This window comes from Otolemur garnettii, unplaced genomic scaffold, assembly GCF_000181295.1.
Source record: "Otolemur garnettii isolate 467f Iridium unplaced genomic scaffold, OtoGar3 scaffold00003, whole genome shotgun sequence".
NCBI classification, from domain to species: Eukaryota; Metazoa; Chordata; class Mammalia; order Primates; family Galagidae; genus Otolemur; species Otolemur garnettii.
The window spans coordinates 24564963-24570891 of record NW_003852398.1 but is presented as its reverse complement, the minus strand read 5'-3'; positions in this window follow the sequence as shown (position 1 = coordinate 24570891).

Sequence of the window (5929 nt, the reverse complement as noted above, 5' to 3'; positions counted from 1 at the left end):
CCTCATGTGGGGCCTGCTTCAGCCCTGAGTGCCATCTGCCTGGGCTCCTGAAGGCATTCGGGGCTGCAGACGAGATACTTACAAAGTATTGGGCCTGCCTAAGGTCTCTTCCTCTTGGGGTTTCCTATATTGATCCATGAGCTTTGCATTTGGAGCTGAAAAATTCCTAAACCAGAGGGAACTTCAGGAGCAGAGGGCTTGGGGTAGGAGAGAAGGAAAGAAGGATGCTGAGGAGTCAACAAATTTAGACTCCTGGGACTTCTAGGGCTCTCCGCTGAGAGTGCTTTGTAAGATCAAAACCAAGTCCATCTCAGCAGATCACTGACTGCTGTTTATCAAGTAAAAGATTCGGAGACAGAGCAGGAGGAACAGAGCACCTCCTCCAGATCTAGTTGTGGTCTCCCAGATGGGAAAGAGCTCGGGAGCCATCAGGGCACAAGTATAATCTCAGTCATGTTCAATGGCAATGCAGCAAGGCAGCTGTGGTGCAGCCCTCGGACAGGAAAGCACCGAGAGGCCTCCAGTGTGATAGGAGGAGTGGGCAGTGGTCAGAGGGGGCTGTCCCGAGGGTGTGAGTTTGGAGGTAGCTCTTTGGAAGGAAAGAAGCTCTGAGATCATGAGACAGACTCTCCAAGAGGACTGGAAAACTTCCTTCAGAAAGAGAATCAAGGCTCGGCGCCTGTGGCTCAAGCGGCTAAGGTGCCGGCCACATACACCTAAGGTGGCGGGTTTGAATCCCCAGCCCGGGCCCGCCAAACAACAATGATGGCTGCAACCAAAAAATGGCCAGGTGTTGTGGCGGGTGCCTGTAGTCCCAGCTACTTGGGAGGCTGAGGCAGGAGACTCGCTTGAGCCCAGGAGTTGGAGGTTGCTGTGAGCGTGATGCCATGGCACACTACCCAGGGGGATAGCTTGAGGCTCTGTCTCAAAAAAAAAAAAAAAAGAAAGAAAGAGAATCAAACAAAACACAAAGGCCAGAAGGTCGCTGCTGAATGGGCTGGTTAGTGGGGTGCTAGCTATTCAGGGGTTCTTGCCTCTTTGATCCAATGCAACTCTGCAAAAGGGTGAGTTTCCAGACACAGACCTCAAGTCTCAACTTGGGTGGCCTTCGGTGACTTAATCTTTCTATCTCTTCTTTTTCCTCATCTTTGAAAGAGAAATACTTAAAACAACTATGAGATATGTTAGAATGGCTATTATCAAAAAGACAAAGCAAGGACGCAGAGCAAAGGAAACCTTGCATGCTGTCGGCAGACATGTTCATTAGTACCGCCGTGACGGAAAACTGCATGGAACCACCAAAAATTTAAGAATAGAACTACCAAATGATTCAGCAGTCCCACTACTTGGTATATATCCAAAGGAAATCAAATCAGTACCCTGAAGAGATACCTGTACTCCCATATTTACTGCAGCACTATTCACGATACCCAAGCTACGGAGACAACCTGAGTGCCCATCAAGAGATAATGAGTAAAGAAAATATGCTCTACCACATTTAGACAAAATAGAATGTCAGTCAGCCCTACCAGAGGGGATGTCTGTCATTTGTGTCATCTTAGATGACATTGTGTCGGGTGAAATAAGCCAGGCAGAGAAAGACAAAATGCTTGATCTCACTTATATGTGGAATCTAAAAAAGTCAAACCCATAAAAGCAGAGTGTAGAATGATGGCTACCAGTGGGTTGGGGTGGGGTGGGGAGATATTGGTCAAAAGGTACAAAATTTGCATGTGGAGCTGAAAAATCCCTAAGCCAGAGGGAATCCCAGGACTGCAGGAACAGAGGTGGGAGGGAGGGAAAGGAGGAATCTTGAGGAATCAACAAATGTAGCCACCACCACCCCCCACACACACACACTCCTGGGGCTCTCTTCTTAGAGGAGTTCACGAGATCTATTGCATAACATGGTGACTATGACAAATAACGATGCATTTTCTACTGTACTTGAAAATTGCTGAAAGAGCAAATTTTTAACATTTTCACAACAACAACAAAAAAATGTGAGTTAACAGATGTGGCCATTTCACGATGCATATATGTAATAAAACATTGTGTTATACCCCATAAATACATACAAACTGTCAATTTTTAAAACCAAATATGTAAATACAAATTTTTTAAGGACAGAGACCCACCTCGGAGAGTTGTTGTGAAGGTTTAACTAGATGGTTTGTATTAAACATTCAGCACATGTGTGAGACCTAGTGATGGCCAGAGTCTAGCTGCTGTTATTTTAGCACTATCACCATTGCCCTGTTAAATAGACTGAAACAGACCGCCTCTGACAGATGTGAGTGGCGCTGGAGCCCCATCCCCCATTCGTTGTCCCTTTGCCTTTTGACGTATGGCTGTGAAATTCTCCACTGACAACGCCATGAGTCTAATGATGGCCAGAGAAGGGAAGGAATCACCGTAAGTCACATAGTGTGCTGGTGGCAGAGTAGGAACTGGAACCCAGGCTCCCCACCCTGGGATCTGGGCACTGGCCAAACTGGTCCCCTATCCCAGCTCCACTCCCACCCAGCCAGCCATGGTTCTCTAACCATTAGCCGGGAGGAGAGTGCAGGGGCAAGGGACAGGCTTCAGAGTCAGACCTGCCCTCGGTCCTGCCTCTGCCTGCATCAAGAGGCTTGCCTTAGCCTACCTAAGCCCCGTCTCTCTTTTGTGGAATGGGGCTAATAACGCCTCGTTGGAGGATTTGAGGAGCACGCGGCATTTGGCGCAGCGCTAGCCTTGCATCGAGCAGCTAACAAGTTGCTGCTGTGACTTCAGGAACAGGTGCGCCAAGGATGCGAGTGGAATGAGGGGTTCTTCTCTGCCTGTGCACTACCCTCCCCCCTGCCCAGAGAGCCACTTGTGGGATCACCCCTCTACACACACACCCCACTGTGGGGCTTTGTGATGTTTCTTCTCTCCTTACAGTGATTTGTTTGTAGCAAAGCTCAAGTGGCAACTTGAGAAGCATTAAAATAGTAACAGATGTGACTTCCTTCAGAGTTTACGAGGGGGCAGAAGGGTTGGGACGAGGTTATCAGCAGAGTATGGGCAGGGAAAACAACAGGTAGAAAATGTCCTGGACACCCTACAACAACAGGGGTCTCCTGATCTTTTGCATTGTCATTGACATGCTGGCGTGACCCCTCTGGGCTCCATTTTATCTTATCTCTAAAATGGAACCATTTGGCACAAATCCCTTCCCTATCCAGGACACAATAAACTATCTTTGCAGGAGCCAGCAGGCCCTGTGGCCACCAGTGAAAGGAATACTGTTCTTCTTAATTGCTGGGACAGAAGCTTCTCCTTGTCCTTGTCCATGAGACCAGCAGCCACCTGCACCCACTCCCACCCAGGATCTGCTTCTAACTCAGGCACCTCTGGGACGTGGGGCAGCTGCTGCCAGGGCCCCTTAACACAACGTTTGCATGCCCAGGCTGTGGCGTGAGGTGGCTGCTCATTACTGTTTTTGTGTGTGATTTTGAGCAAATCACAGGACATGAGGAAGACTCAGCCTCTCATAGCATAAAGGAGAGATCATCACCATCGGGCTGTCACAAGGATCAGAATGAAGCACCAAGTGGCCGGCATGGTGCTTCGCTTATGTGCCCTCATGAGGCAGCTGCTGGGATGAAGATGGCGATGCAGGGACCTCAGCCTGTTACGTCAGAGGTACGGACAGGGTCCCAGGGAGTGAGCCTGAGCAAATCCCCTAATTTCACAGGGCCCTCCCCTCATCAGTCTGGGAACTGGGACTCATCCCTTCTCTCCTGAGTAGCTGAGCTCACCCTTTACTGTAACCCTCCCTCATTTAACCATCACTCAATGATGCCCTGATGAACGTGAGGTTTGGGGATGCAGAACACTTACAGAGCCGCGTACTGAGGCGTGTGCAGCTGGCCACAGCTGACATTTATCAAACATTTACTACGTGCCAGGCCCTGTCGGGAGCACTTGGCAGCGTGTTCTCTTTTAAGCTAGTTTATAACAACCCTATAATTATCCTCATTTTGTAGATGAGATAAATGAGACTCAGAGAAGTTACCTAACTTTCAAGATCACACAGCTAGTATTTGGCCAAGCCAAGATAAAACTCAGATCACATGTGTCTAACAGTTACCTAGCCTGCCCCCCCAGGCTCATGGGTTGGAAAGAGCAATTGGTAAAGGGGGGGAGAGGTGTTACCTGGTCTCTCCCCTACGTCAGGGATCATGTAGCTGCGGATCTGCTCACACCTGCAGGCACAGATGCTAAGCAAGACTCCATTGCCAGTCCTCCCTCCAACTTGGCTTGGCCCAGCCCAGATGTCTGTCCGTCCTACCCCTCTGAGCAGAACAGCTTAGGACAAAGCTGGGCAGGCGGGCAGGCTGCGGCAGGTGGGAGCTGCATTCTGGCAGTGGGGCAAGGCAGGCTTTCTGCTGTCTGAAGCACCCTGGTCCTGCTGCTTAGCTGGTGAACTTGACTGCAGGGGCAAGTCACAAGAAGGGTCAGGATTGATTTGGGAGCACCTTGAGTGACCCAAGGTGCATACTAATGAGATGCTAATGAGCCTCTGCTGGTGAGCCACAGGCCAAGCCCCTGCATTCCACATTCAAGCTGTCTGGGCTCTGTCCACATACACTGCTTTCTCCTATCCATGGTAACCCTATGCGCTAACAGCCATCAGCAGACATAGAATTCCACAGAAAGCTAACCCCCATTGAATTGATCTAGTGGTCCCACCATTGGGAATCCCCTAAGGGGACAGGAGTGAGGGTTAAAAAATAAATATTCCCAGCCCCACCCCAGATGTGCTGAATCAAAATCCTTAGGGGTGGGGCTCAGGAATAGATGTTTAACAAGTTCCCTGGGTGATTTTGGTGTGACTGGTGTTCTGGATCTGCCAAACAAGATAGCTCTTTCTTTCTTCAGGGTCTTATGCTTTGCCATGTCTCATTTCAAAGTCAATATCCCATATGTGGCCCTATCCTAGGCCTCAAGGAAGAGCAGCTGGGGGTCTAAGGAAAAGACCTTCTTAGGCTAGAGAAAGGATTCTCAAATGTCAGTGTATTAGAAATCACAGCCTTATCCTCCAGAAGCCTGATTCACTAGGACTAATGTGAGACTCAGAGTGGGAGTCACAATTTCCTCTGTAGGTGGTCTACTGACCACTTGTGGGGAACACTTGCCCTCAGGCAAAGCAGACACAAGGTTACTGCCAAGGTCAGGCAGAAGGGCCAACAGGAGAGAGAAGGCAGCAGATCTGATCTACGTACCTGACTTTCCTGGGGAAGTCTCTGAGTCTGTCTATGTCACAGGTTATCTGCATCTCACACCCCAGAGGCAACTGTCCATCTTTACCTCCCAGATAAAGACCAAGCCCCAAGGGCCATGTTCCACTTGTAATCAATGGAACTGAACCGGAAGATGAAATGCTCATATCTTTGACCCAGCAGTTCCGTTGCTACATATACAACAGAAGTGCGTTCACGTATTTATCAAGAGATTCATCGCAGGAATATTCAAAACAGACACGTTTCACGGGCTTATATCGGAAACAACTCAAATATCTATCTAGAGCAGAATGGATAAGGAAATTGCAGTGTGGTCATATGATGGAATGCTATATAGCAAGGAAAATGAACTGTTGTTCTAGGCAACAATACAAATACACTGACATGATGTAGGCTGAAAGAAGCCGCTCATTAAGAAGAACAGACTGTGCTATTCCAACTCTATAAAGTTTAAAAACAGGCAAAATGCACTGGCAGATAAGACTAAGATAAAGTTACCCTTGTGATGAGAGGAGATGGCAAAGGGGGTTTCTGAAACGGTAGTAACGTTGCATTTATTTACCTGGGAGCTAGTTGGTTTCCAGAAAATTCATTGAGCTGCACATTTATGATTTGTGTGCTTTTCTGTACAGATGCTTATACTTCATTCAACTTTTTTT